This window comes from Harpia harpyja, chromosome 2 (genome assembly GCF_026419915.1).
Source record: "Harpia harpyja isolate bHarHar1 chromosome 2, bHarHar1 primary haplotype, whole genome shotgun sequence".
In the NCBI taxonomy this organism is placed as follows: Eukaryota; Metazoa; Chordata; class Aves; order Accipitriformes; family Accipitridae; genus Harpia; species Harpia harpyja.
The window spans coordinates 7,601,862-7,607,861 of NC_068941.1; positions in this window are offsets into that span (position 1 = coordinate 7,601,862).

A 6,000-nucleotide genomic window follows, 5' to 3' on the forward strand; every position below is an offset into this window, starting at 1 on the left:
TTAATTAGCCATTTATTGCAAAGCTGCAGGACCAAGACCCTTTTCTTTCAATACAGTGTGTTAACGAAGTGTGAATAGATCCACAGTCTCAAAGGGCTTTTTCTTTGTAGATAACATTGCTCCAAGAACTGATGTCCACAGGGATGATTTCAGCACAGTTGAAGGGAGAGTGAGAACAGCTCAGGCATGTGCACAAACTAGAGACTGGTTCTGATTCTGAATGGTGGAAGGAAGAAAAGAACACACTGCTCCATCTATTTTGGCTTCCTATCTGTTTATTCCGTTAGTAATATTCATTTCTTTAGACTTTTGAAAAACACCCATAGTGGTGTCTTTTAGCTGCATTTCAGTGACGGTTTGCTGTGAGTGCTGGGATTCAGTTTGTTGCGTTACATTTCTGAAAACTTTATTTTTTGCTGTTTTTTCCATTTTGAAAGATGCAGTTGCATTTGGGGCTGTCCATGTGTGCACATTTTGCAAATTCTGGACTGTGTATTCCACAGTGCCCAGCAGAGCTGGAACTGTTATGTGCATTACGGTAAGCCTTAAGAACATCACCTGAGCTGGAACCTTATGCAAGTACTTCCGCAAGTCCTTACAAATGCTCGCGATACTCGCAGATACAGCAGGGACTGGACAGGAGTGTGTAATCAGAGGAAAGAATGTCTGAGGTGCAAATGCGCTTCTGTTCTCCTGCAAGCACTCCCTTTTCCGGGCATGTAGCGTGCATTTCAAGATTTTGCAGAGGAATAAAAATGAAGTTAACAGTCGCATGTCTGCAGTGTTGAGTACTTTGGTGGCTTCTGAAAAGCCAGTTTTTCTTAGAAGGGAGTTTCAAGCTTTTGCTGCTTGAAGACATTGCCAGTGTAAACTAGTCACAGGGAAGCTTCCTGCAGACTGACTAACGCGTGATCTCTATGGGCCAAGTGTTGACCACAGCATTCACCATCTCCCTTGCATTAATGCCTTTGAGCTCAAAGCACTGAATCCCCACAGAGGACATGACAGGGAACATCCTGAGCCGCCGTGCAGAGGGACGGTACTTAACAGCCTGATGATTCAGCAGGCCCATGTAGAAGAGTGATCAGTGAATTCATCAGTGCATGGATTTGCAGACAGAAACCCTGCATTGTGGCTCTGGTAGTGTACAGAGCAGTCGCTGGAATAGGGAGCTCACAGAAAACCTGTACAGGCTTCAGTGCCAGCTGCGGTGGTTGAGAGCAGGAGGGGAGGGAGTGACAGGGCCTTCCCTGTCACACATAGTTCAGGGACGGACAAGAGCAGTTCGGGGAAGAGGTGCTTCCTTGAGTAGAGGGGAAAAAACAGTTCCCTAGCTTCTCCCGCCTCATTAGGCTCCCGATGGCACGTGGGGAGTGGCTTCGTGTCGCATTTAATCCAACTCCAACTTCACCAGCACCATCCGTAGCAGCCACGTGTCCCATGATGAGATATGTTTGAGAGGAATCCTAGTGTGCTGTTCAGAGGGGTGGAAAGAAAAGCTGGGCCATGATCATGCACAGATGGTGAAAGAGCTCATGGGAAGTGGGGGAAACCAAGGCCTGTATTTGGTTTCCCTGCCTGGCAGAGATTCAAAACAAAAGTAGAAATCTGTTTAGATGGAAAGGAATTCTTTCCTTGGGGAACAAGTGCTGCTCCAAACAATAGGATTATTTTTTAATTATTGCAAGAGTATAAAAGATAGCATGCAGTTTTTATTTAGAAGTAATGGGAAGACTGGGCCCTGACTGTCTTGTATTTCAGCTCAAATCAGTAGATTGCGGTTTAGTGCTATTTGCAACTTTTGTCTGCTGTGTTGTGAGACCAAATATTTAACCAGTGTTGCAGATTTGCAGAGATGACTAAAAATAACACAGTTGGTGAACTGATTTATTTCCAAGGTGTAATCTGAGTCGCTGCTTTCACTAACTAAACTTAAAATAAAACCAAACAACAGAAACCCCCTATTTGTTAGTACTGGAGAGCCAAAATAACTCCAGAGGAGTTGTATAAAATAAATTTTATTTATATATCTACATATATACATACACATTCTAGAGCAGAACAGACACAGTTTCTCAGTTAGCAACATTGATGTGTAGCCTAGTCATACAATCCTGAACTAGGGCAGTTAATCCATTCACCTCCTGTTTATGCCAAAGAAAACCATCAAAATACCTCCTTTTTCAGAATAACTATTATCAGTAAATCCAGATTTTGTCCAACAGCTGCCTTGTACAAAAAGAACCCCTCCTGTAAATTGAAAGGAATTATGTCTTGTTTTGGGTATTAATTCTTGTATTTCATTTGCTGCTCCCTGCATTTACAGTTCTGTCTGTGGGTTGCAGCTCAAAGATCCGCATATACCATGCACATACTATTTCAGGGGAAGCGGTCATGGGTGCAATTACATGTGTATAGTTCTATATCAGTATAATGTCTCTGATTCCTACAGTGATGAAAATTAGACAGTACACCTGCAACAATACAGATATGTTGATTAGATCAATTTAATTAACTGGCAAAGTCCTCCTAATATAACATTATTCCAGTTCCTTGAGTATGCCTTGCTCAAGGTAAGGGGCAGTCAGTGTTCAGTACCTCACCTCTCTTCATCTCTTGGTTTATGTAAGCACTGTTTAAATAACCATCCCAAGTAATATCATTCAAGTTCTTCTGGTTCAAGGATCCTTGTTTTCTGAAGCCATTTAGCTGTGACAGTATGCTGATGGCTGCCAGGAAACTCAGATGTAATTGGTAGTAAAGTGGTGGTGAAGAGAGCTTTACTGGAAAAGAACCCCAAATCTTTCTTTGTTTATCTGAAGTACCAGGCAATTAACTTAAATTAACTTAAAAAATGGTTTTACGTGTGACCCTGGCTATGCAATTATTCTAGCTTGTGTTTTCAAAAGTATTTGACATCTCAGAGCACTCAACAGAATTGCCAAATGTCAGATCACTAATTACTATACGTGGAGTTGCTGTGGCTAATATGGGAACAGCTCTCAAATCTCTGCTCCAGTGCTGGATACTCAGGACTGTTTCCCAACAGAGCTTGAGGAGGACCTCCAGCCTTCCAGATTCCTCTCACAACCATTCATAAGGCCAGTGAAACTGTGGAAGAAGAGAGGAGTTTCAAGGACAGGAGAGGCTGGAGGAAATGACTTAAAATTGGTTATTCCAGTGTCTCTTATTTGTTCAAGTCTGATCATTAAACAAACATTATTAAACTGCTGAAGAAAGGTCTTCCAAAATACAGGGGCTAATTTAAAAGCATGTGACTTCTGTCTGTGCCGAGAGGTATTGCTTTAATTAACTGTGTTTGCTTACCTGTAAAATAGAACTTTAGACTGCCCTACAACTTGATGCTTAGAATTTAATACATGGCCATGATGTGAAGAGACATTATACAAATAAGATGTTCCATTCCCTGCCCTCCCTCAAATGCTCACATCCATCTCTCGGCTAACAAGTTAAAAGAGGATTTGTTATGATTTGGATTTTCTTTTAAAAGGCCAGTCAAGCTGTTTTCTTTCTGTTTTATGTGTTGCTATGAGCCACTACCACAAATTCAGTTCTTGAATGAGAATTTACAGATGCTTTTGCTGATGTGCATGTGTGACAAGATGTTATTTCGCTGATATGTTATTCTCAGGAGACTGGAGGGGAAGGGGGAATCATGCTTTGGTTGTGAATTAATACAGGAACCAGTCCCTTTTTCATTAAAAATGTCAGTAAATTTTCCATTGCTTTGGGGAGTTAAAAGGCTTGGTCCCTAAGAAACAGATTATTGCAAGAACATCATCGTCCTTCCTCACTCTTCTGCATACTGGAAAAGGGTGTCTTTCTGATCATTTCTTAGTGGAAGGAAATGTAAAACTGAGGACTGCTAATGCTGATAAGGAATGCAACCTTCATTAAAAGCTGCTCTTTCTTGGATGAACCTCTAATAAGCTTTAATAGCAATAGCAATTGAGTACTTAATGATGACCCGGAAAAACTTTGCTTCAGAGGTGCAGTAGATTGAGCCATCCTTTCCACTGAAGAATTTGATGAGGATTAAGAGCCCAGCATCCCGTGTAGTTAAAGGATGTCTCCTGCATGGAATGTCACTTAGGGAGAATGGTGAGCTTTGGAGACAATCATATCTAGCTCTATCAATCTGTTTCTAACCTCTAAAACTGCAAACCCTGTAGAGAAGAAATTCTTTACTCTGTTCATACAGTGTGTAACAAAATGAGGCCTTGGATAACAAATAGGAGTCAGAATTATTGTAGTAATGAATGAATGTTTGATGTCATTTAAGATGTGGGCTTCTTCACCTTGAAAGACATTTCCTTGATTTGCAAACCTGATAAAGCTGATGGAATTTCTCTAAAAGCCTCCTGCATTGCTTGGCCGTACAGAATTCCCACAAGTCTGGACTCTGTAAGGATAATATCTAGGACGGGTTAGTTCTTGGAGGGTAGTAGTAAACCTTGACAATGAACACAGTAGCTCTTTTTTGGAATATAGGGTGAAGATTAAACCACAGTAGTTATAGTGTGCCAGGTACAGCTACTAGTAGTCATAGAACATACAGTGCAAACTCAGTAGAGCAGAACGGTTCTTCTACATACAAACTGGCATACTGGCAGGATGGAATGAATGTCTTCTTTTTAAATATTCTGGAAATGAAACGAGACTGCAGTATGTGGGGTTTTGAGTTTCACTAATTCTTTTTAGTACCTCTTTTAAAGATAACCTGCAATAATTTACATAAGATCTCTTTATTTATGGCTTTAATATTAATCTCCAGTGTCGCATCCTGGTCTGTTTATTTGTCTTGCTCTGAGAAAAGCGTACGAATTTGCCTCTTGTCATGTTTCCTGTTTTGCTGATGTGATGCAGTGCTGGTTCAGGCATTTTTGAAAGCAATGGTTTTAATATTGCAAGGAGAAAATTAACAGACATTATTGCTGCAGGTTTGAGGAAAATCCTTACCTCTTCTGTTTGGTTTTGGTTGGGTTTTTTTGGTTATTGGTTTTCTTTTTTGTTTTTTTTTTTGTTTTTTTTTTTAAGTGGAAACAAATTGCTTTTTTAGAATTGTGCTTTCATCTGTGTCTGGCTCTTCCCCTGCTCTGTTTGCTCTTGAGTCCCCCAAATTAGCAAGAATAATGTTCTAGTTTGCAGTGCAGTAGGAAAGAATAACTTGACTTTCTAAAATGTAATAAACAGTGCAAGACCTGGAACAAGTACAGACCTTCAGACAAGGTGAAAGCCCCCAGAAGAATACCTCTATTCAAAATGTCTGTGGATGTCTGTAAATACTGCCAGGAGCTTAAGTCTTGTCCTTTCCCTTTCCAAACATGTGTATTAGGTTTTTCTTTAAAAATACATACTGTATCCTTGAACTCTTCCATGCTTCTAGTCAAAGAAGGTAGTATTTCCATTAGACTAGTTGATTCATACATAAAATCTGTGAGACATTATTTTGGTCTTGGTTATTTCCCTCTTGTGATATTGGATGGAAAACAATCTTTTTGAAATACTCAAGCTTTGAAAAAGAGCAGAAGTTTCTAGCTATTGCGGGTTTTTACTGTGGGCTGTAAAAAGAAAGTCCTCTTAATTATGCTTCCTTTAGAATAGATTCATACCCTATTTTGCCTTCCCTTGTTTACAAATTCATTGCTTTCAGCAGGAATTTTAAATAGATGAAAACCTACGTGCTTTACTTTAAATATTTATCTGAAAAAACCCCAAATTTCCTGAGGAGAAAATACACTAGAAGTTACCTGGCTTGACATCTCAGGAATTTCACTGGTTTTAAATCCGTTTCTAACTGAACTGATCCAGCTTTGTTTAAAATGTCACTTATCCTCTAAGACCTGTATGTGCTATACAGCAAATCTCCTGTGGGTAGGTTGTCGTCTCCCGGAGGCCGGTTGTCAGCCTACTGGGATGGCTTGATTCCCCAGAGCAGCCTTGCAGACCCGGATCTGGCCCAGTAAGGGACCTCATTCA